Source organism: Pan paniscus, chromosome 10 (assembly GCF_029289425.2).
Source record: "Pan paniscus chromosome 10, NHGRI_mPanPan1-v2.0_pri, whole genome shotgun sequence".
Lineage (NCBI taxonomy): Eukaryota > Metazoa > Chordata > Mammalia > Primates > Hominidae > Pan > Pan paniscus.
The window spans coordinates 39,174,301-39,200,680 of record NC_073259.2 but is presented as its reverse complement, the minus strand read 5'-3'; the positions used below and the strand labels follow the sequence as shown (position 1 = coordinate 39,200,680).

The 26,380-nt window shown below is 41.1% G+C and overlaps 1 protein-coding gene across 1 annotated transcript in view; it reads right to left on the bottom strand.

Moving 5' to 3' along the window:
- TESPA1 (thymocyte expressed, positive selection associated 1) overlaps nt 1–8,444 on the bottom strand; it is a 34,511-nt gene extending 26,067 nt beyond the window's left edge. Inside the window, exon 1 of the mRNA XM_057299434.1 lies at nt 8,266–8,444. The gene's annotated coding sequence lies outside the window, so the exon portion shown is untranslated. The remainder of the gene's footprint in view (nt 1–8,265) is intronic.
- Nucleotides 8,445–26,380: the final 17,936 nt, after the last annotated feature.

The window sequence follows — 26,380 nt, the reverse complement described above, 5'->3', positions numbered from 1 at the left end:
TACCTAGTCCTGTGATCCAAAATATTTAAGAGATTGGTTCCAAAACCCAGAGAAGAAAATCACAAAGACTGACTTGCCTATTGTTTTTAATTCCTGAAGGAAATGGACCTCCCCTAGATCACTGGGAATCTTCAGCTCACAGAACATTTTTGGTAGTAGAACTCAAAAGGAAGGCAGGAAACCAGGAAGCCAGGAGGGCAGGAATGCAGAAGGGCAGGAGGGTAGGCAGAGAAGGAGGAAAAGAAGGAGGGAGGGAGGAATATCTGGATTTCATACTTTATTCTGCCACTTCAAATGGTATAACCTTGGAAAATTTCATCCTTTTATTTGATCTCAGTTTGTCAGTGAAAACATTATAGCCCTAACATTGATGCATCTAGTACTACAAACTTCTGGATGTGCTATTTTACGTCAAACCCCTATACTGCCTAGCACAATTCCAGAATCTCACTAATTGAAATGGAGGTGGGGGGTTTCAACATCCTCTGTGATATGAATCTATTTTACATTCCTCCCACATCTTCAAAAATATATCGCAATAATATAGGCTAATTTCCTCTGCATCCCCTGAAAATACTTACCTCTTTTTTTAACCTCGGTTTTCTCAAATTCTTTCCCTCCTTCTCTTTATCTTCCTCAGTCTTTGCCACACTCACCCTGCAGTGTCCAGCTCTTAACCAGTCTCCTCCATGGAGCCATGCCTGGCTTCCACAGCCTACCTTAATCGCTTTCACTGAGCTCTTTCTCTGCTTGATTTTTTTCTTCTTAGATCTTATCACTAACATACTTTACATTTCATTTATTTACCCAATTTATTGTTTACTCTTCTGATTAGAATACAAGCTCCACGAGGACAGAAATTTTGGGTCATTTACTGCTGTGTTTCTAATGCCTAAAACAGAATCTAACACATTGTAACCACTTAATGAATACTCATTGTCTAAACGAGTGAATGTTTAGAAGGTGCCCTTTCCTCATAGGAGCCCAGTGCCTTCCAGAGTCATCAGAGACACGTGCAGGGAGATCAGCTTCAAAACAGTAACAATAAGCTGGTAACTATGTGCTTACTAAGCATGTAAAAATGTTGTGGGTTGAAAGTTGGAGAAAAGAGAGATGGTTATTCTAAGACTTGTTTTTATCCTACAAGTTCCTACAACTGAGAACAAAAATTGCATTTTCTTGACTAATCCCTATTTACTCCCTGTCTCTATGTCCTATGTACAGAAGTTTTACTTAATGTTAATTCTTAAAGGAAAATGCCTATGAAGGCAGAATCCTTAATGCTTAAGAGTTCCAAAGAAAGGCTTACAAATAAATGGCAATTGTAGGTATGACAATAAAAAGACCAGACAGGTTAAGTGTTCACTGAGAATGACAGACATTTTCCTGGCAATTTGGGTGAGAATGTAATAATTTTTCTACTTGAAAAAGTAATAGTGATCTCAAGTCTTGAAGAAAAGACACAAGGTAGATCTAAGCTAATCTTCACAACTCTAGCACACAGGATAGAGGACTGGGAAATTGCATAAATAATTTTTTTCCCAATCTCAGCAACACTTGAATTGTAGAGCCCTATCCATGGAGTGTTATATGGGAATACTATAAGTACAGCAATATCAAGAGGCAAGAAGAAATGGTAGTGTCTGGTTAGTGGTAATAGGAGGAAGCTGTACTGCTGGGAGACAAGAAACCGTTGGTTTTTTTTTTTTTTTTTTTTGTGGAAATCTGCAGGAAGCGGCAAATGATTATCAGACAAGCACATCAGCCATGAGAGTGTTAGACAGAATTAAAAAGCGAGTGCACACAGATGTCAAGATAGCAGCTTTGTAGGTCTTGGGGCCCCTTGTAATAGAGACAAAGATATGGAGATGTTTCCTCCAAACAAGTCATTCAAAAACGTACACTGATAATACAATGGAGTTTGGTGCAGTGAAAAGAAAACTGACTAGAAATCAGAAGACTTGGACATTTTTCTGACTTGTCCAATTAATTGACTTATGGCATATCAGTTAGGCTTTTTTATTAAGGTTTCAGTTTAATCCTCTAGGAAAGGGATTGGCTGGACTCAATGTTGTGTAAGTTTACTTCCAGTACCAATGTTTATTAATTTATTTAGGTGAGTTTGAAATATGCATAGGAATAGTACCCATAAAAGAAAGTGCATTTATACAGTTTTCCCCATTAAAAAATGCGAAATGCTTCAGTGGTCTCTGGAGTTACTTCCTATATACCAAATTCCCTTTCAAATTAACACCAACATATGGAGCTCCTGCACATGCGACCTTCACATTGGATCCAGGAAAGTGGTGAGCCTGAACAGGAAGGCCATACATGAACTTATACAGGGAGTCAGTCAGGTGCTACTCATTGACTCTCAACATTGCTTGAACTTTTCTGCTTTTTTGCTTTAGCTTACAGTTTCATCCCCCTTCCTCTCTAATCAAATGAATTCTTTCTACCCTTTAAGGGCCTACTTAAGTCATCTCCTTTCTCTGTCCTACCTGTAGCAACAAACACCCATGCCTGCACCATATGCAACAAGACAGTAAGTGGCTACCTATCTCGTCATCATTCACCACTACTTGTAACTTCTCCCCTAAACCCATCATAGAACATAGCACAGTACTTTGCAAAAGAAGGGACTCCATAAGTGCTGTACCTGCAGAGGAGCAAGAATCACCCTGGCATGGGAAATTATCCCCAATTAGTATTCCTCATAGGACGGGTGCTCCTGACTGTCCTCATGGACTTGGATCCTAATGTACATTTTTGCACAGTTTGTAGTGAAGAGGAAAAAGGCTTGGAGCATAGTCTTTCCAGTCCTTTGTTGATATAACATAAGGTCACCCAAGTCTGACTTAATGAAGCTTGAACTACCAAATTCTCCTATTTAAAAAAAATATTTTCCAGAGTCTTTCAAGTTTTTATTCACTTCTTCATCAAAATTTCCTTCTGGAGTTCATCTATCATCTCTCTTGATGCTGCTTATAGTATGTGATCATATTTAATCTTCTCTATGAGGATAGAAATATAAAGCCTGTAGATATCTGTTCTCCAATTTTCCCATGAAACTAAGAAATTCCCACAGTGGTACTATTACTTCTTGCCTGAATCTGCCCAAACCCTTATTTCCCCCCTCTGCTACCATTTCCAGCCTTTTGTTCTTTCCTCTTTTCTACATTTCTCTAGAGGTTCATTCCATAAATCCTTCTCCACAATCTTTCAAGGGTTCTGGAATCTGGGTTCAGCCAAGTGGAGTAAGATGGAATTCTTGTTCTGAGGATGCTATAGTTAAAAGCAGAAATTGTAGTAGATAGGATTGAGGTTAGACAGGAGAAATATGCTCCACTGGTTTAAGATTAGGGAGTTAAGAACTGTGAAATGAGTATCTTCCAACAGAAATTATTATCAGAGGCAGTAACTGTAGCAGCAGCAGAAAACCTGTAGAGGTATGTCATAATTATGACTCGAAGAATATCACCTATTTCTAGTCTCTGTTTCCCAGGGAAGCAGTTGGGGATTCACTACACATTGACACGGGCAAGTCAAAGGTAGGTAGTCATAATAACTGAAATGTATAGAGTACTGCATATTTATCCAGAAAACTTTCCTGTAAACTGCTTAACTTAATCCTGACAACCACTTTAGAGCTGATTACGGTTACCTGACCCTCATAGAGATACGTTATTTGTCCAAGGCCACATCCCTGTAGTGCTGAGATTTAAACTCAAGTTGGTCTGACTCCATGTTATATAGTTTTTCCACTGACATTAGAATAAGAAAATGGCCCAATGTCACCATCCAATGTAATTTGGGATTAAAAAAAAACGGAGAAGTTATTTTAGTAAATTCTCCATTTTGCATCTATGTAAGCTCTCCATCTTATAGTCTAGTAGAGAAGAGGCACCATAAACACAATGTAATTTATATTTGGTTCTGTGACAATCTTAGTGCAGGAAGTGTTGCTTTGTTTGTGCTATTAGAATAGTTTCCTTTCTGACTCCAGCTAGGTGATTATGAAGCAGTTTAGCCTTCCTCAGGCTTACAGAGTGGTTTTTTTTGGCAAGGGCCCACCTAACTTCTAGTTGGGAGGAGAGAATCTGCCTGGAATTCCACATTACTTTCAGGTTGTTGTGGCATTCAGAATATTTCATAACGGTTTGGGGCACCACAGAGCAATGAGAGCTGATACCATCACAGCCCTGTGGTGGGGCCCCGCCCGGTACATGGCTGATGTGGCCTTGAATTTCTGGGGCCTGTCTGGGGAGTCTTGAGGAAAGAGCTGGGATAGCTGGGCTGGTCATGGGCACTCAGAGGGCTTGGGAAAGTGGATAATTATCATTAGTAGACATATTTTAATATTTTAGCAACTATTAGCCTACCAATTTGCACCTGACAAATATCAGCTCTGCTTACAGATACTTCACCATGGGGAAATTTTCAAGGGGCTCAGTAAGGATGACCAATGCTTCTTTTTCTTTAAAGTTCAGAGTGTTATTTAGAAATTAAAGAAAGGAAAACTGTAGAAAGAGTTTGGGCCTTGGAATCAGAGTAAGCCTAATTTGGAATCATAGTTCTGTCTGCTTTCTGCATATTTGTCCTTGGTAACACTATCTTTTCTTCTATACCTAAGTTTCTTTTTCTTTTTCTTTTGTCTTGCTGTGTTACTCAGGCTGGTCTTGAACACCTGGCCTCAAGCAATCCTCCCACCTTGGCCTCCCAAAGTGCTGGGATTATAGGTGTGAGCCACCACACCTAGTCTATACCTAATTTTCTTCATAAAATGGATACTGTGCCAAACTAGTTGGGTGATTGGCAGTTGTAATAGGTAGCATATATTAAGTCCCTGATGTATAAAGGTGGTGCTTAATAAGTGATAGATATGATTATGATTATGAATCTCCCCTCAGTCTAAGATGTTCACTAAAGTTGAAACATCTTGAGGAATAAGGAAGGAAGAAGGTGAGAATTGCAGGGTACAGTTGACAGTATAAAATCAAGATGGTGAAAAAGATTTTTTTAATCTGTGTTAAGCAGAGATAAAAAGTAAGCAATGAAAAGTCTTTCTTGCCTGGGGCCTGTCCTAGGGTGGGGGGAGGGGGGAGGGATAGCATTAAGAGATGTACCTAATGTAACTGACGAGTTAACGGGTGCAGCACACCAACATGGCACATGTATACATATGTAACAAACCTGCACATTGTGCACGTGTACCCTAGAACTTAAAGTATAATATATTTTTTTTAAAAAGTCTTTCTTTCTTACCTAATTCCCAAAGGGACCAGAGAGATTACCTAATCCTGGTCACTCATTTTGTAGTTGAGGAAACTGAAGAGAGAGAGAAAGGAGGGAGAAAGAGAGAGATTGAGAGAGAGAGGGAGAAGCAGGCTTGCCTGGAGTCACAAAGAATATTAGTGGTTTTAAATGGGAACCAAACTCACAAGTTCTGAGTTCCAGATGCATGCTTTCTTCCTTTATATCATACAGCCTTCCTCCTGCCACACTTGGTTTCCAAGGCCCAGTCCCAGGTTTGTCTTTAGTGCTCTGGGGAACATGTATGAGACAGACCTCTCTTCTCTTCTGTCTGTTTTGTACCTATGCCCCAAGCAGTGCCTGTGAGTTGAGACTGAGACTGAGAGTGAGAACCAGTGTGGGAGGAGAGAAGAAGGAAATGGGGTTTCCATGATGTGGCCCATAAGACCTTCTACATCCACAGCCAAGATATACATCATTACCATCGCAGAGCTGTGGGAAATCCCAGAGTAGCTAACATTTCTCTGTTCATGAACTGGACAAACTCCACCTCAACCCGGGTGGATTGTCCCGCATTTGACATACCCCAATCTGCAACAAATTCTCACATTCCTTCATAGAACTGTCTTCTAGCTCCTAACCCTCTTCCATGTCACTCAGGTTGGAAGATCATCAGAACAAGAATTTCCCTGAGTATAACATTTGAGCATTCTGAGACTTCTATTGTCTAAGGAGCAGTTCAATCTGTTCAGGGAAAAGGGGAGATGTTACTTGGTAAATAACAGAAAGAAAAAATGCCCATTAGTCAATAGAACTCCTATTCCCCTCCCTTTTCATACTCTTTCTCCCACAAATAAGCGTAGCTGAATAAATACTGAAAGAAGACCATCTAAGACCTTTTTCCTCTCCTTCCCTTTCTTCCTTACTTCCACTTTCAGGATATGAATTTTAAGAAAGCCTTGTATAATTGCTACAGGAAATACTAAAGTTGTGGATTTGGAAAAAAAATTAATCGCTTGTTCTCAATGTAGGGAGACATCAAATATCTTCATTTGAATGGGCAATAAAGACATCAAGAATAAGAAACAGCAGTTTATCTGAGCTGATTTATAGATGGCTTCATCAAGAGAAAGTAGGAAGAATGAGCAGATTTCTCAACCATTGTGTTAGCTCTGTGAATTCGTATCTTTAATTCTTCAGTTTTATTTCCTTGGTAATAAGCTCTGTCCTGCATATATTCATTTTTCTTCTTTCCTGCTTTTCTTTTTCAATATCTACACACTCTCTTCTCCTCGTCCCTCTACTTATTTGACTGAACTCTTTTCTCAATCTAAAATCTGTGTTTAGGCCATTCTGCATCAGGCCTGGGTGTGGTAAGGCACACAATACTGTGGGTACTGGAATATCCACTTTGGTCTTGTGCCTTAGGTGGAAAAGAGAACAGTTGTCAGTTTGCAGGTGGAAATAAACGTGTGATCTTTTCCCCTTACTGTAGCCCAGAAGGAATCTTGTAAGTCACAGCATTGGCTGAGACGAGACCTCCATTTAAATTCTCTACTAGAATCCAAATCAAACATTGAACTGAAAATGACGGTTGGGCCTTCATGTTCACTACATAATGCTGAATCGCAGGGTTCCATCTTAATTTTCAAAAAACCCAAGAGTTATGAGAACATGTTGGTAGCGTGGCTGTAAATGGTTTCTAAACACCCTGGGGTGCATGCGAATAACTCAGATGTTAAATTGCTTTCTATCCCTTCTGCTATATCTTCAGCTTGTTATTTCTGATAATAGTCCAAGTAGAGACAGACAATAAACCTGACTTCCCTTCTTCCTACTAACACTTCATGCTGCAAGAGAATATTACGAGATCTTTATCTCTAATCACTCAGCTGAACAACTATTGAGTCTGATACTTGGACACACAAGTTGAAGTTTCCTACCTCCAACCTCCCATCCTAGGTACTGCCCTGCGCCATCTAGAAAGTCTCCTTACCTCTCTACTCAGGACCATTTGTGGTATACAGAGTCACTAGTACTTCCCTGGATATCTCCTGTAAATGCTCACAGTCTTGTCAAATCACTTCTGTGGAACTCTCCTTTCTTGTCCTTGCCCTGCCCTGGGGACCCACCCTTTTTCTTCCACCCACTGGTGAGCTTAGTGGCACAGAAGGGGCATGGGAAAACCCCAGGGTGGAGGATCTTTCCACTCCTCCATCTACCCCAAAACTCATGTAGGTGGTGACATTCTCTGCCTGCTACCACTGGGGCAAGGGGTGTTGGAGGAGCATGAAGCCCCCAATATTATGTAGGTCAGTGAGAAGGCAACACATCCATCTATCTATCTTTGAGATGTGAACCCTGAAATCTGGTCCTGATGGTGGCTATCCATCTATCTTGAGCCTCCCGGTGAATTTGACCTTACCTCACTCAAGTGTGTACATCCTCCCTCATAGCTGACCTCAATATATCTTGCTGCAGTTTATCTCAACAAGTTTCTTCTACAGCTTCTGAAGAAAGAGGTCATACCCACAGAAAGCAAAGTTGATTTCAGCCAGGTACTCTCAATGGTTGGAGCTATGGACACTAGAGTAGGGCCTGAAATGAAACCGGGAAACTTCTTCCTTGAGAACTTTTCGATGTTATAATCAGATGGAAATTGCAGCAACAATGAGTTCAGCGAGACACAGATAAGAACTTTGCAGGTGAGAAAGGTGAAAAAAAATTCCTAAAATGTTATTCAAGTCATCAAAGACACCCACTTTTTGAGAATCTAGAAAGATTACCTCTCTGATATTAAAGAGAAAACAAACGAAAGCAAAAGGGCACCCAGCATCATTCTCCTAGGCATAATGATGGATGCTTTTAAGGTTGAAGTAAGAGTGGTGGGAGATTTTCTCTTGATTTTCCCTTGACTTGACAGCCTGATTTTTCTCTGACATGTTTCCTTCTTTCTCCCAGCATCACCCTAAATCAGTACAGCCTTGAAACTGAGATAAAGGCTGTGCTTACCTGTCTGCTGGTAGAAAGCTGAGTTTGAGGCAAAGCAGTTGTCGAAGCTGGGCCAAGGCCTTCACAGGTGTGGGCACAGAGGTGAAGCGAGTGAGAAAGTATCATGTTGTAGATTATGCCTTTCTCCCTGAACTCATTCAACTGCTGTTGCCTGCTCAAAAGGGGAAGCGGAAATGAGAACACACCACACACACACACATCCACACATGTAGATGCAGTCCCCGCCTCCTGGCCCAGCCACATCCTTTGCTCCGGCTCAGGAGACTGAGCGAAGGACAAACCATCCGTAGACATGGTGCTCACAACTAGGAAGACCTTCCTGCCCCAGAGCTGCCTCTGTCTTTCCAGAAAAACAGGAGATCTTTTCCTATTAAGGCAAAGGTACAGTCCATTTAAAGAGGTGTGTGCAGGAGTCTTCCTACCATATAACTAGAATTCCACTGCTGCAGATAAATCCTTCTGTCCTCAGGAGAGCTGTCTGAAAATGGGAAAGCTCTCTCTCATAAATGATCTGGCGTTTATCTCAGAGAAGATGTTTCCAGCCGTATCACACACTTGAGAGGGCTCTGAGCCAGTCGCTCTGTGTTGATAACTTTCATACTCTGGTAAATTCCCCCGAAGCTTGTTTTTGAATACTGCCCACTTTTTTTTCTGTTAGTTTCTTAACTTTGTTTTATGTTCAAACCACTTCAAAGTTTTCGTTTTTGTAATAAATGACTGCTTTCCTCAATGTTTTCAAAGCTGAACTTTTAAAATCGGTTACACCCTGAAGATGTCTTCAGTTTATTGGTTTTCAGTTTGGAAAAAGCTTGTTGAACTCTAAAAGGTTTCTCCCAGGCCTCAATCCCTTTCACCCACCGGGGGCATCCGGCACTGCTAACTATCCCTCCTCGCTTCTCCAGTATCTCCGAACACTCTTCTCTGTAGGATGCTGCTGCATTTTGGATATCTTCTTTCTGTCTCTCTCCTGATTCTACTGTTTCTTTCGTTAAATCATTTATTTATGAATGTATATCACAATATTTATTCTACAAGGCACTCCTCTAATGTGTTAATTGTGACTGATTTTCACATGTTCATTACCTTCTTTCTGATTTTTTGGCTATAGGTATAGTTAGATTTTTTTTTACCATGTTTCTAAATTCCATTTCCAATCATCAATAGGACAACTCCATTGAGTATCCATAGTATAGCTATAATATGGTAGAAATAATCCTAAATAAAATTCTTGCTTGGCAAATTAAGTTCTCAAAACATTATTTTCTTCAAGTATAATGTGAGGAAAATAACAATTCTCTCTGTTTCTCACTCAACCCTTCTCCCACGCTATTCCTTTTACGTAGGCATGAAAATATCTAACATATTTTCTCAGGACATAGTAGATGCTAAATATGTGCTTCTCTGAGAATTAGCTTCACAGTCAACAAGTAAAATGCTAAATCCAACACACCCTAATTCTCTTTATTTACTATTCTTTTCCGTACAAATTAACTGTAAAAGCTGAACTAATGGAAACTTAACAACTCTTTTAAATCCTAAGTTTCTAGAATTCAATGTTTTCCTTAACAGTTGTTTTTCAATATGTTTGGGAAATGGAGAATATAACTTCAGTAGGGAGTTTGGAAATATGTGAGAGAGATTTAATTTTCAAAGAAATGGGAAGCTGATACTGGTATTTAGTACCTGAGGGCCAATGATGATAAGTGCTTTTGAAGGGATGGGACTCTTCAGTACAAGGAATAATTGTCCTGGCCCAAATGTCAACATTTTGTTAACATTGATAGTTTGATGGTTAGGAGAGCAGGCTTTAGAGTGAGGCTCTGGCATCAAGTAGCTCTGTAGTCTTGGATACGTTAACATCTCTAGGTCTCAGTTTGTTAGCTGCTAAATGGGGATAACCTTACAGGAGTGGTTGTAGAGCTATAAGAATAAAGGAATACAGAGTATTCAGTCCAGCGCCTACCTTACAGCAAATGCTCAAGAAATTGCAGCTATTTTTAAGACTCTTGAAATATAATAGTTTCTTTTAACTTTTATTTTAAGTTCAGTGGTACATGTGCAAGTTTGTTACATAGGTAAACTCCTGTCATAGGGGTTTGTTGTACAGATTATTTCATCACCCAGGTATTAAGCCTAGTACCCAATAGGTATTTGTTTTGATCCTCTCCCTCCTTCCACCCTCTACCCTCCCATAGGCCCCAGTGTGTGTTGTTTCCCTCTATGTGTCCATGTGTTCTCATCATTTAGCTCCCACTTATAGGTGAGAACATGCGGTATTTGGTTTTCTGTTCCTGTGTTAGTTTGCTAAGGATAATGGCCTCCAGCTCCATCCATGTTGCTGCAAAGGACATGATCTCATTCTTTTTTATGGCTGCATAGTATTCCATGGTGTATATGTTCCACATTTTCTTTATCCAGTCTATCATCACTGGGCATTTGGGTTGATTCCATGTCTTTGCTATTGTGAATAGTGTTGCAGCAAACATACACGTGCTCATGTCTTTATAACAGAATGATTTATATTCCTTCAGGTATATACTCGGTAATGGGATTGCTGAGTCTAAAGATATTTCTGTTTTTAGGTCTTTGAGCAATCGCCACATTGTCTTCCACAAGGGTTGAACTAATTTACACTCCCGCCAACAGTGTGTAAACATTCCTTTTCCTCTGCCACCTCGCCAACATCTTTTATTTTTTGACTTTTTAATAATAGCCATTCTGAGTAGTGTGAGATGGTATCTCATTGTGGTTTTGATTTGCATGAAATATAATATTTTCAGTTTATCCAGAATACTATATCTGTCAAAATTACCTCACTCATTAAAGATACCATTTCACAAGCAATTGCTAGAGATTTTTTTTGTTAATAAAAAAGATGTATTAATTTTTGGTTTTTATTTATATTTATTCTCAATTTTTATGAGTACATATGTAGGTTTATATGTTTATTGTATTTGTGATTTATTTTTTGAAAGAAATATTTTTCTCTTCTACAAGCAGCTTCTGAAAGACAAAGATGAAGACTATATGATTCCTAGGAGGAGGAGGCAGCCCAGGGTATTCCTCTGTTTATCTTCTTTCTCAGTTGTATAGTCTTTCTCTTTCTTTCTTTGTTTCTTTCCTTCTTTCCCTTCCTTCCTTCCTTCCATTCCTTTTCCTTCCTTCCTTCCTTTCTTCCTTCCCTCTTTCCTTCCTTCCCTCCTTCCCTCCTTCCCCTTTCTCTTTTTTCCCTCTCACCTGCTCTTCCCACCCTTTGAAAACATTGTCTCTATATCTTTGGCACCGTGAACTTCTCTGAGCATATATTCCAGGTGCTTCATGAAAACAAAATGACTTGTTCTTTTTATACTAGACGCAGTAGTTCAGGGTTTCTGAAGGTTTTTTTGTGAGCTTGTTCATTTTTTTTTCCCTTGGTTAAAAATAAAAACCCTTATGCTAACTGAGATAATGAATTAGCTCTCTACTGCCTATGTGATTCAGCAGTTTGGTGCCTCATCATAGGGCCTATTTGTCATTCCATGGCTCCCTCCCTTGTGTTTTATAGAATTTAGTAAAAACCCTGAACTAGGGGTAAAAGAGCAATCTGAGTTTAAAACTATACTAGTTACTTAATTTCACTGGATATCAGTATCACCTTCTGACAGAGAATATTTTCTAAGATCCTCTTGGCTTTAGATGTCAGTAACACCTGTACAGACTATTTTTCTCTACCCTTTTATAACTGCATGTAGTTTATTATGGAAAATGAAAATATTAAGTGATATTTGGTAAGAAATTATTATAAAGGTATTAGAAAAAGTATTTTGAAAGACTCTTTTCCATTGAAAAGCCAAGTAAATATTGCTTTTGAATAATATTATCCTCTAGACATGTAACCTGATAACACTGATAAATAAGAACAATTTCTGAACACTGATGAGCCCATCAAACAGATGGGCTGTAGTGAGTATAAGTTCTGGAGCTGCAGAACTACAGGCTGAGCTGGCAGGTTGCCCAGACCTGGGGCAGAGCCAGGACAGCTGTCCATAGAGGCTGTCCCAAGACAGAGAAGCTGCTGCTCAGAGCCACTGCTCTGGGCCGAGCAGCTGGGCCCCTCTGCCCAGGCCCAGATGCAAATCATCTGCCTCCATTTCAGCTCTCAACCTTCTTCTTTTTCAGATCCTGGGGTTTGCAAATGCCATTTTTGTTTTGTTTTGTTTTGTTTGGCTGTTTTGTTTTTTTTTCTAGGATTCTGTTCCTCCAAATTGCTGATGTGGGAGTTTGAGTGAGTTTGTCTCCTTCCTGTACCAAAGGCTCAAAAGTAGAAAGAGAGAGTGGATAGAATTGTAGGGGAGAGAGCAGTGATTTAACTCACCAAGGATTTTCTGAACTTTCTCCAGGCAGAAAAGTGTCCACCAAGGCCATCTTGTTCTTTTCTCTGCTTCTATGTTCTGGTTGTTAAGGACACAAACAAATGGGATTCTCTAATTTTTCTAACCTACCCATTCTACTAAATTACTCCACTCAATGCCAGAAAGTTCTTCCTTCTGTCTGGCTGTATCTTCCCTCTGTAAGAGTCCAGCAGAACAGAAGAGCAATCCATCTCAGGCCTCTGCAGAGGGTGTTCTTTCAGTGATCTGGATTGTAATTCTACCCAAAATGTATTTTATTGGATACCTTCTGAGTGTCAGAAATGAGATAGATCCCCCCTGGGGAAGGGGCTGAGGGGAGTGTAGAAGGAGAGGAAGATATACAAGGGGGAGAAACGGTATCAAATACTGTCCCTTAGAGGGCTTATTTTCTAGTATGATCAAGTAATTTGGGGAAATACAGGGTTAACAAAAGACAAACATGTTCCTTTAAGGCAGTGGTCCCCAACCTTTTGGCATCAAGGACTGGTTTCATGGAAGACAATTTTTCCATGGGAGCAGGGTGAGGGGGAGGGTTTGGCGATGAAACTGTTCCACTTCAGATGATCATGCCTGCCACTCACCTTCCTGCTGTGAGGCCAGGTTCCTGACAGGCAACCAAACTGTGCTGGTCTGTGGCCCAGGGGTTGAGGCCCCCTGCTTTAAGGCATAACTTCTTGAGGCTTTTAATAGATTAACATGAATTGTGACTCTCCTAGAAGGAGAAAGTTTTGTATTTCCCAAATGTATTGGCCTATGGATTCCCCTCCCCTCCCTGCTCCTTCCCTACCCTTCCCTTATCTTTCCTTCCTTCCTTGGAACATCCCGAGGAAATTATTTTGGAAAAGTTTTCTTCCACTACAGCCACTACTCTGGATTAAATCGTGACATTAACATCTTTGATTATATTCAGATGGCTATAAACACAGGATTGACTTCTCAGTGAGCCTATGTTTCATCTTTCTTTTGATCAAGCCCATTTAACTCAGAATCACAGGTCTTAATTGAGTTCTTCCGTGTGATTTGCATGGTGAGTGCTCAGTGTTTTGTAAGCCCATGGAGGAGGACAGAGCCTGGATGTGGGTGTAAGTGCAGTGGAGGAGGAGAGATCTGAGGGTTTCATAGGATGGGAAGCAGGAGCCTTTCAGGGCTAGAGAGAGATCTATCAAGAAAAATCTCATGGACTTGACAGACAAGAAATGTGGAAGAGTTTTAAAACTTGATCTCTCTTCCCAAAAGAAAAGAGGGCTTCCAGCACGGCTCCTCCCTACACCTGGGACCTGGTACAAAGTAAACACTTATAGCAACGGTACAATTATTGATGGGGAAAGAAAGAAGAGGAGGAGTGAAAAGCAGTCAAAATTTTTAGAAGATAGAGGATTTAAGGTGGGTTGAGCTATTACCTTAGTATGTTCATCTGCTACAACAGAGAAAATCCCATAAAATAGGTGATTTACAAACAACAGTAATTTCTTTCTGGCAGTTCTGGAGAGAAGTCCAAAATCAAGGTGCTGGCGGATTTGGTGTCTGGTGAGAGCCTAATTCCTAAGTCATAGATACCTGTCTTCTCACTGTGTCCTCATGTGATGGGAAGGGAGAGCTAGCTCTCTGGGGTCTCTCTTATAAGGCCCTAATCCTGATCGTGAGGGCTCTGCTCTCCTGACCTAATCATTTCCCCAAAATGCCACCTCATGATACCATCACCTTGGTGGTTAAAGTTTCAACATATAAATCTGGGGGGCTGGCATGAACATTCAGACTATAGCAACCTTGGAGAAACCATGAAGGGAGCATCAGGGGTTAGTGACTTCATGGATTTGGGGAACATTTAAAACCGGGTTCTTCAGACCCAACATTCTAAAGCCTTGAAAAGGATAGGCATCAAAAGACACGATAGCAGGTAAAATTCGGGCGTCGTTGTAGATTTGGTATAAGGGAAAAATAGGTAGGGTGAATGAATATGGGGTTAGAGATTAGAGGTAGAACATGAAAACATGGGTTATTGTGAGAAAGGGGCAGGAGGTCACAGATTGGAGGAAGGGGCAGATTTTTTTTTTAAGAGCCTAGGTTCTTCTCTCACCTCCACAAAGGGGAGGTGCTGAAGTCTGAGGCCACTGTACCAAAGTCAGACTGCACTCGCTGTCCACAGGAGACTGGAGACCCTGGTGCGCGGTGGACACAGGTCAAAGCAGAAGAGGGTGTGGGGCAGAACCCAGCAATGAACTGCAGAACGATAGACCAAGGTTTCTGGAAAGACGTTAAGTGTTTCCTCAGTGTAGTGTCAGTTAATCAGAGGAAATGGGACAACTGCGGCCTTCTGATCAGAGGGATATCTGCAGGTGGCGAGATGGTCCATGTGGCACCCCAGAGTATGTTCCAAGCGTGCAGGAGTGTCAGATCCAAGGAGAGTTCTCTCTGTTAGGTTTGAGAAAGAGTAGGAGGAAGAGGTGGAGGAGGAAAAGAGAGAAGAGAGACTGAATCAGAGAGAAGCAGAGAGAGAATCTGAGGGAAATGATTTACATGCAAGAGAAAGTGAAACTGAAGTGTAACCACCCACCCAAACTGCAAAAGGCAACTTCTCTTGTCCACCCACTGGAGGAAACATCTCATCTTTCTCAGGCACCTGGCCTGGCAACACTCATCCTCCTCCCATAGCCTGCCCTGCCTCCCTTAGAAGGTAGGAACAAATGAGAAAGTGGGAGTGAAGGAGATTTAAATGACTTAAAGTGCTCCACAGCTACATATTATAATTTTCCCTATACTTACATTGAACCTGTCCCTTTTGGCCTATGTGTTAAGGAGTGAGAAGTAAAAAATCCTGTCCTTTAGGCCTTACTCTGCTTCTTTTCTGGGTTTCAGAGTCCTTAAATGTAAAATGAGGAAGTAAAAATAAATTGTCTTTAGGGTTCTTCCCAGTGTAATGTTTTATATTTCTGATAATACTATCATTTAATGAGTGAATACTCTGCGAAAAATGACTAATATATCTTAACTTGAATCCTGAAAACAATCTCAAAAGTGGATATTGTGATCCATAGATGAATTAAGTAAGATTGTGTCTCTTTCTGACTTTTCCCACCCTGCAAACCTCTGTCTTCACAGATGAACCCCCAACCTGTTACACAGTCATGCATCACTTAGTGACGGGGACATGCTCTGAGAAATGCGTCCTTGTGTGAACATCACAGAGTGCATTTACACAAACCCAGATGGTATAGCCTACTGCACACCTTGGCTATATGATGCAACCTATTCCTCCTCGGCTTCAAATCTGGACAGCATATTACTGTACTGAATGCTGTCGGCAATTGGAACACAGTGGGAAGTGTTTGTAGCTCTTAACACATCTTAACGTAGAAACAGTACAGTAAAAATATAGTATAAAAGATAAAAAATGGTACACCTGTAAAGGACACTTACCATGAATGTGGCTTGTAGAACTCGAAGTTGCTCTGGGTGAGTGAGTGAGTGGGTGCAGGTGACCGTGAAGGCCTAGGACATTACTGTACATCACTGTAGACTCTATGAACACTGGACACTTAAGCTACACTAAACTTACTTAAAAATATTTTTCTCTCTTCATTAATAAATTAAACTTAGCTTACTGTAATTTTTTTATTTTATACGATTTTAAATTTTTGACTTTTTTGTTAATAACACTTAGCTGAAAACACACATTGTACAGCTGTACAAAAATATTTTATTTATATCCGTATTTGATAAGCTTTTTTAATTTTTAAATTATTTTATTTTACTTTTTAAACTTCTAAAAAAAATTATGACACAAATATACACATTACTTTTGGCCCACACAGGGTCAAGATAATCAATATCACTGGCTTGCACCTCCACATCTTATCCCACTGGAAGGTCTTCAGGGGCATGGAGCTGTCATCTCCCTATGATGACGATGCCTTCTGGAAGAGGTCCTGAAGGACCTGCCTAAGGCTGTTTTACAGTTCACTTTTTAAACAAGTAGAAGTAGTGCACTGTAAGACAACAATAAAAAGTATAGTGCAGTAAACACATAAACTACATAAACTATACATAACTATACAAAAACTATACATAACTATACAAAAACTATACATAAAAGTATAGTGCAGTTTAGTATATGTATAGGTACAGAGCAGTATACATAAAAGTATAATGCAGTAAATACATAAACTACATACAAAAATTGTTACTCCAGTAACAGTTGTTTATTATCATTATTAAATATGTACTATACGTAGATGTATGTACTATACTTTTATATGACTGGCACGCAGTGTTTGTTTACACGAGCAATCAACACAAACATGCAAGTAAACGTGAGTAATGCATTGTGCTACCACATTACCATGGCTACAACGTCACTAGGTGATAGGAATTTTCCAGCTCCATTGTAATCTTACGAGACTGTGGTATATACGGTCCATCCTTGATCAGAATATTGTTATGCAGCTGAAGACTGTACTCCTAATGACCACCAGGTGGCAGCCTATACCCATTCTTTAATCTCACAGATACACAGGTGGAAATCTCAGATTAGCCCACTGCCCAGGAGGTTGTCTAACCCAGACTGATGAATTAACCCGATTATGGAGTATCTGGACAACCCCTGTTTGTCTGATTTGTATCACAGGAGATTGAACGAATTTAGGAGCTGAATAAGCAATCGAAGATTTCTTCCTTTTATTTTTTTGGATTTCTTTTTCGTCTTTGGAGACGGGCCTGGGCCTCCCTAGGGCCCAGGCTGGAGTGCAGTGGCACAGTGATGGCTCACTGCTGCTTCGACCTCCTGGGCTCCAAAGATCTTCCAACCTCAGCCTCTCGAGTAGCTGGGACTAGGCACCACCACCATGCCAGGCTAATTTTTTTGTAGAGACAGGATCTTACTTAGTTGCCCAGGCTGGTCTCAAACTCCTGGGCTCAAGCAATTCTCCCCCCTCAGCCTCCCAAAGTGCTGGGATTACAGGTATGAACTACCACCATGCCCGGCCAGATTGCTCATTTTAAATTAAAGAATTTTCAGGGTTGAATAGAATTTCAAAAGGTTAAGGAGTAAAAAGAAGTCTGTACTCACAGAGAGATCTGAGTGAGCATAAATACCAAGATGGAAAAGTATAGGGTATGTTTGGGAAAAATCAAGTAGCTCAGCATGGCTATACTGTGAGTTGTGTTATGAGAAAGAGTGAGTGGAACCTGAGATAATTAACCTAAATTAAGTTTAGATCTAAGAAATCTTGAATACCATATTTTGGGTTATGAAATTTGTTTTAACTTTAACAGTTTTCCTTTGAAATAGAGAACTTCTGTACACCTGTCACTCTGACTTAAAATTGTTAATATTTTGCTTTATTATAATGTATTTTTTCCCAACATTTTGAGAATCAGTTGTAGATATTATGCCCCTTTGCCTCTTAAAATTAAAGACGATAATTTTCATAACTATAATATAATTATCAAAATTTTAAAAATTAACATTGATACAATCATCTAGTTTACAGACTTTATTGTTTTCCAAATAATATGTAGGATCACACACTGCATATAGTTTTCATGTCTCTTTTGTCTCCTTAAATCTGAAATTCTTTCTCTACTTTTCTTTATCTTTCATGGAAATTGACTTTTTTTCCTTTCCAATTTTTGTTTTAGGTTCAGGGGTACATGTTACATGGGTAAATTGGGTGTTGCGGGGTTTGCTGTACACATTCTTTCATCACCCAGGTAATGAGCATAGTACCTAATGGGTAGTTTTCTGATCCTCACCCTCCTCCCACTCATTACCCTCAAGTAGACCCAAAGTTGCTTCCTGCTTTGTGTCCATGGTGTACTTGATGTTGATATTTTTAAAGAGTATAGTCCTTCTATTCTGTAGAGCATCTCTCAATTTGATTTGTCTGCAGTTCATGTGATTCAATCTGCGTTAGACAATTTTGTCAGGATTACTACATGTGATGATGTCTCCCCAGTGCATCACATCAGGAAGTATGTAGTATCAGTTTTCCTATTATTGGTAATATAATGTGGTATTCTTTTTTCCACTGTAAATTTATAATTTTCATTTTTAAATTAAAAAGTACTTTTAAATATTTTCAAACTATGTCAATATCCTATTCCTTATTAAGCTTTCAACTCTCACCTACTAGTTTTGGTATTTTATCTTCTTAAGAGTTGGGAGTCATCAAAAATATATTGAGCTGGATAGGATAAAATCAGAACCATATTTAGAAATGTCACCCTCGAAACTGTGAGTGTGTGATTTTACTATGTTCAACTCTGATACATTGTAGACCTTCCTTTTTTTTTTTTTTTTTTTTGGTTTGTTTTATTTTTTGAGATGGAATCTCGCTCTGGCTCCCAGGCTAGAGTACAGTGGTGCGATCTCAGCTCACTGCAACCTGTGCTTCCTGGGTTCAAGCAAATCTCCTGCCTCAGCCTTCCGAGTAGCTGGGATTACAGGCGCCTGCCACCACACCCAACTAATTTTTGTATTTTTAGTAGAAACGGGGTCTCACCATGTTGGCCAGGCTGTTCTCGAACTCCTGACCTCAAGTGATCTGTCCGCCTCAGCCTCTCAAAGTGCTGGGATTACAGGTGTGAGCCACCGCACCCAGCCTAGGCCTTCCTTTTGTCTGGGACTCTGGTACCCAAGTTCTGACCTGCTCCAGGTAATCTTTTAACCTTGAGTCTAGCACATACGAATCTTGGTAGATTGGGGATGCCCTCCTATCAGGCCAGTGCAGCCCAGGCTCAGATCATGCATTTTGGATGGATTTGTTCCTTTGGGCAGATTCCCTTGTGCAAGGAACAACCAGCACAATCATAAGTGCAGAGACCTAACAGCTCTGGATTAAATTTGGAAAACATTAGAATATGGGAGAAAAGAAACATACATTAAGCTCTTCCAACTCACCCATCTCTCTTCTGGTTGTTTCTCTGTACATCCTCTCATGTAAATCTCACAGCAACCCTTCAAGGCAGGCACTAGCATTCCAATTATACAGATGAAGAAACTGAGGTTCAGGAGTCTCTGTAGAAGGCCACGATTTAAAGCTTGATGTCTCTGATTCCGAACCTATATGCATTATATACGCTACTTTATAATCCATTGATTGCAGTGACAATACTAACATTGGCTTGTCACTGACATACCAGCTTTTTAAATACACATTTTCCTCACATTCTCATGACAAGTTGTGGGAAATGGAGAGCAGATGCCAATTGTCTCATTTGACAGATGAAAATCAATGCCCACACAGCTAGTGGGAAAATCAAGTCTTTTGACTTTTAGTCAAGAGATCTGTGTAATTTTACCATGTGCCCTTTTTGGGCACGTGTGGATTTAGGGGAGTGAGGGAGAAGAGATGAGGAGAGAAATCTGTAGGGGTGGAGTACATCAGCAGGAGGAAATCTGTACAATCAAGATGGCTTCCTGAACGTGAGCTGTGGGGCTGCCCAGCGATGCCCGCAGGCTTCAGGATGCAGGACACATCTGCGCCCCTGGTTCCTCTTGCCAGAGCCCAGGAGATTGGCAGGGACCCTAGGGAAGACCCAGTTCTGGGTGCAGGGCAGATGCTGAGCAGCTGAGCAAGCAGAACTCTGCAGGCGGGCGTTGGGGGTTCTCCTCCAGCTAACGTGGGTTTCCAGAGGCCTGAGGGCACAGCTTCCATATCTTCCTCCTTTGGGAGGAGGAAAGCTGGCTTCTCTTGCCTCTGACTCCCAGTGGTTCTCAAGGCCCCAGTGGGAGGTATTTGCCTGGGAAAAACAGAGCTGAAAGAGCAACAGAACCTCAAAGTATGAAGGAAAAGGAGAAACTGGCTTCTCCTCTGCTTTTTCTTAGAAGACAAGAGGCAGTTAGGGTAGGGCCAGAATGATTTTGTGAGTCCTTGGAGGGGAGAGGAAAGGTTAAAAGCCACAGGGAAAATTAACTCTGAGGGTAAAGAAAAGGATCCCCAGTGTATCCCTACATGTCTACCTACTCTCTGCAATAACAGACAGACATCTGAGTGGGACTGGCTTAGGTTTGTCATAAAGAAAGATTTCTATGGATCTCCAAGATTTTCTGACAACGGGAGGGATGCGATGATGCCTGGAGGGGCCGTGTGTTCCATAGGGAGGCAGTGACTAGAGAATGGGCTGTCTGGGTTTGACTCCCTGCTCTGTCATTAACCTGCTATTTGAATTTGGGCAAGTTACACAGCCTTGAAGCCTTCGCCTTCTCATGTAACACGAGACGATCATAGTGGCGACCTCAAAGTGATGTGCAAGTGAAATGAGGGAGTATGTAAAGCTTAGTATATCATCTAGCACATAAGAAGGGAGCAGAGACTTTAGCTGTTGTCACATTTGTCACTTACAGTGAAAGAACATTGGGTTGAGGGTGAGGAAACCTGGTTTCTATTTGTTTCTTTCTGTATATCCAGCTCTTTCCTCGGCAAACAATATCTTCTTCTTTTCCCCATATGTCCTCTGGTAAAGAGGCAGTATTGCATAAGATCCAAATTCTATTTTAACCTCTGATAGTAACTCACATTTTGAGCGAATGCAAATTACTTTACCACTCTGAGCCTCAGTTTCCCCATATATAAACGGAGAGGATAATAGCTATTTGGAGTTGTGGATTATTAGCATAGTGTTTAGAGTCAGACAAGCCTGGATTTGAATCATACCTTCAAAACTTACTAGCTATGTGACTGTGGGCATTTTACTTAAAGTCTCTGAGCCTCAGTTTCCTCAATTGTTACAGGAGGATTATAACACCTAACACTTTTGTTGAGCTTGGCAAGGACTACTTAAGACAGTAAGTGTAAGCTCCTTAACCTAGAGCCCAGCTGAAAGTAAGTACCCTGGCAGCAAATTTGTACCTGGTAGCTTTCCTGTATGAACGAATGAAATCACCTAAGAAGTATTCTTTTAATCACATCTCTTCTGCCTGAAACAAAAAGGAGATAATACATGTGCAAATTTCATGTCTTCATTCTGCTTCCCCCATTTAGATTGATCCACTGAAAAAGTATCTAAGGATATTTGTCCCAAATTCAGCCATAACCTGCCCCAACATCCCCCATCTATTCCCTCCAGGGTAACTCACAAGGCCCATCCATCAACTCTCAAGCTCACCTTTGTCATGCAGAGTGGACCGGCCTGGAGCTACGAATCCCCCTCCCCCAACACCCAACACCCCAACACACACACACACATATATACTGCACACTAATTTCTCAAAAGCCAAATTAAAGTCACCGTCCATCCACTGCCAGAAGCCCCTTTCCTCTTCCTCACTCCCAAAGGAATCCTCACCCTCCATAGACATCACCCTCCCCCCAGCTCCATCCTCTATCACAGACACACACTGGTCACCATCCCACTTCTCCTCCCCTTCTCTATTGCTCAGTAATTATATTCTCCGCCTCCCAGTGTCATGCTAATATAAGCTCCTGGCACAGCTGCCCAGATTAAATTAGAGCCCAAACCAGCAGGCCGACTAATTATATTTTCTGGGATGGAATTGTCTTCCCCCACCTTTGGGGTACAGGGCCAATAAAAAGTAAATGAGCACTGCCAATATTTGCAGAGGATATTTGACTCTTCTTGCCTGGGTGGTTTTGTCTTCCCCAACCAATCTGGGCCCTTGAATTAGATTACACCAGAATGGGAGAAGAGAGTTTTACTCAAATGACCCTTCTAAGTCCCATCCATTGTCCTGCAGGTCAGCTCAGCTGGGCCTGACCACCACCATCAGGCTAAGGAAGAGAACATAGCATGGAACTCTTTCTCGTGAATGAGACTCTTCTGCTACCTTTGTGAGTCCCTCCCTTGTTCCCAGCACCAAAATCTTTCCTTCAGATACTCACTGCAACCTGTCCTGAAATGATTGTTGCTGAATTCTTTTTACTTCTGTCTCATGTGAAAAAGAGTGTTGCTTCCCTTACAGAACACTGTTTCAAGGCTGATTCTTCAACTTTTACCTTTCCTTATTTATGGCTGGAACGACATAAAAGTTTCAATTGTGAAAAGAAATATTTTAGACAAGTTAAATTTAACAGAGTTTAATAGATTTTTTAATTAAATTTCTTTTTCTTTTTGCAGAGACACGGTCTTGCTATCTTGTCCAGGCTGGTCTCAAAATCCTGGGCTCAAGCAATGCTCCTCCTTTGACCTCTCAAAATGCTGGAATTACAGGTGTGTGGCATTGTGCTGGCCAACAGAGTTTAATTGAACAAGAAAAAAAAAGATTCATGAATTGGGCAGCCCCCAGAATCACAGCAGATTCAGAGAGGCTCCAGGGATGCCTGGCGGTCAGAGTGAGTTTATGGACCAAAAAAGGAAAGTGATTTACATAAAACAGAAGTGATGTACGGAAATAGCTAGGCTGGTTACAGCTTGGCATTTTGCCTTACTTAAACATGGTTTAAACAACAGCCTGTGAATGGCTGGAGTATGGCTACTGGGATTGGCTGAGACTCAGCTTTTGTTACAGAAGCATACTCCTCAGTTAGATTTCCACCCTGCCTACCTACTAAGTTCGGTTATGGTTCATCCACAAGGACTTAAGTATGAAAGTACGGAAGCTTTCCAAGCCCAGGTTTTGGTTCGATGTAAAACAATTTCCCTAGAGACAAGGTTTACTTAATTTCTTGATTCCACAAACATTTATTGCGCATTTGCCATATGCCACATACTGAGATGGGTATTGAAACATGTAAAGGCATACTTCTTGTCTTCAGAAAGATCAGGACCTCATGATGGCTCTAAATGTGTGTAGATATGCAGAAATCAAGAAATCTGTGCAAGGCGCAGTGGCAGCACAAGAGGCTTGCAATAAGAATCAGAAAAGGCATCATTGACGAGGTGATTCTTGGTGAGGTTTTGAAAAATTGTTCAGAAGGCCAATAAAATAAGGATAGGAATTCTGGGTACAGAGAGAAAAGATATAGGGACAAGAAAGTCATAGCAATTTCATGACCTGCACGCATAAAGGATAAGACGAAAGGAGTAGCCAGAGACGGCCTTGAACAGCTGACGGATGTTTTACTTCTGGAGTTTTCTGGACCCCAAATTCATGTCCTCCTAACTGAGGGAGAGCGGATCTGCCTCTTAAAGGTCTGGGCAACCCCAGTTAGGGCCCTTTCTTTTGCCACCAACTTTCCTCTCAAATTTGCCTACAATGATCCCTCCCACAAATAATTGTCCCATTTTTGTGTGACTACTTCCTTTGGAAGTGCATTTAAGGAAGAATCTGATATTTCAAAGCATTGAAGGAAAAATTTCTGGTAGTAGAATTTCTAAAAACAAAAGAAAACCTCTGACTGGATCTCTGATGTTCTTCCATATACTCAGCAACCTTCTCTGCCTCTTTAGTCATTCATTTGATCATTTAGCGCCAAGTTTTCAGCACCTTACCAAGCACTGCTCTAGAGATGATCCAGGGTAGAAGAAAAGGAGAGTCTTTCCCCTGCAGGAACTCAGTCTAGAGAAAGAGAGACAGATGCATAGATAATTAGAAGTTGCAATGAGAGCTCAGAGGAGGGGCATTGTGTTTATTTCCAGTCACTGCCATTAACAAAGTACTGGAAATTGAGTGATGTTTATTGTAGGGTAGCAGCCTGAAATCAAGGTATCAGCTGGCCACATTCCATGAAGCTTATAGGGGAATTCTCCCTTGTCTTCTCCTAGATTCTGGTGGTGTGCCGGCAATCTTTGGCATTCCTACTCCTGTAGATGCGATACTCCAAATCTCTGTCTTCACATGGAGTTCTTTGTGTGTGTTTTTGTCTTCACATAGTCCCCTCCTTTTTTTTTTTTTTTTTTTTTAAGATGGAGTCTCGCTCTGTTGCCCAGGCTGGAGTGCAAAGGTGCCATCTCAGCTCACTGCAACCTCTGCCTCCCGGGTTCAAGCGATTCTCCTGCCTCAGCCTCCTGAGTAGCTGGGATTACAGGCCCGCGCTACCACACCCTGCTAATTTTTGTATTTTTAGTAGAGATGGGGTTTCACCATTTTGGACAGGCTGGTCTCAAACTCCTGACCTTGTGATCTGCCTGTCTCACCCTCCCAAAGTGCTGGGATTACAGGCATGAGCCACCACACCCGGCTCATAGTCGCCTTCTTATAAGGACAACAGTCATATTGGATTAGGGTCCACCCCACTCCAGTATAACTTCACCATCATTTAACTAATTACTCCTGCCATCGCCCAGTTTCCTAATAAGGTCACATTCTGAGGTTCTCATTAGGATTTCAAAGTATCTTTTTCGGGGGAAACACAATTCCACTTGTAATGGGCACCTAATTTTTCACAGGTGTGTCAAGAAGGTTCTTAGAAGCAGGAATGATTGAAGTAAGTGTTTATTCCAGAGAGTCAAGTAAAAATGAACTAAAACAGTGATTTAGAGAGAAATGGTCCCATGGAGGAAATGACATGAGAAGAGACGTGTGAGTGTATAGAAAAGGCACAAATAGACCAGGGCAGTGTGAAGAACTTCCTGTAGCTGTAGTATACAGTATTCAAAAACAAAGTGGTGAATGATGGTATGTGAGAAAGGCACGCGGATCAGATAGTTACGGGCTTGGTAGCTGTTTTATCCTGGTATCAGTTGAGACCATTTCTTACTTATGGACTTGGGATTTACTGCCCTGACACCACTGAAAAGCAGGAGGCTGAGCAGTTAGTAAGTGTGATGTGGGAAAGGGGAAGTGGGAGACAGCTCTGTCCTCAGCAGCTGCAATGGTCCCCCTGCTCCCCTCCTTCCCTTCCAGAGTAGGCACAGCCATCATCACTGGACTTTCCTGTGAAATGTAAATCCCATCAGAAAGAGACTCTGTTGTATTCATCCATATATTCTCAGCACAACAGCTGGCCCAGTGTACACACTGAATTTAGATTGGTCGAATGAACGAATAGATGGAAAAGTACATTTAGCTCAGCAAGACCCTGAGCAGGCCCTGCTCACCAAGTAATGCACCTAGGCGGATGCCATTTACACATCCTGATGCCTACTTTACTTCTCTTTGCTTCTCTGTCTTTAAGATTCCATCAGGGAAGGTCTTTCAAGTGATAAAGAAAGACTCGCAGAAGTCTCTAGTAATCTGTGTTTACTACAAGGCTATGTGGGGAAGTGAAATGGTACGGGAGTATACAGCAACAGAAGCCTGATTATTCCGAGTCCCAGGGATGCCAGGATGGTGAGCACAGGGAGGGAGAATGAGATAATTAAGGCACCAACTTGGACTCGAACTCACTTTCTGTGTATACTTAATATTGTTACTTCCCAAGAGAGGATCTGCTAAGTTCCTCTCACCAACATCCAAAATGAAGCATTTCTACTGGCGAAAGTTTTGTCTTTGGCCCCTTCAGAGGGGTTTGGTCTCTACGTCAAAGCTACACAAGGTCTTCTCTGACCCTTAGCCCAATCAGCTACACTGTTGGGCTTTAATTTTTACACAACACCTATATTATAATTTTAGAGAGAATGAACCACTGTTCTCAGAAAGGGACAGTAGACCAAACAACTTATTTTAAGACCTCTCTTCAGAATAAACCACTGACTGTATCAGCATGATATAGGTCTGGAATTCCGTAGCCCGTGAGAATTTTTACACTTCCTAAACACATGCCTTATATGGACATATTTCTGTCTTTCATGCTGTCTTTCAAGCATTTCCTCACTCAGTTATCTGTCTCCCCAACCACTCTGAGCAATGAGAAGATTATGAACTTTGCAGTCAGGCAGACAAGGGT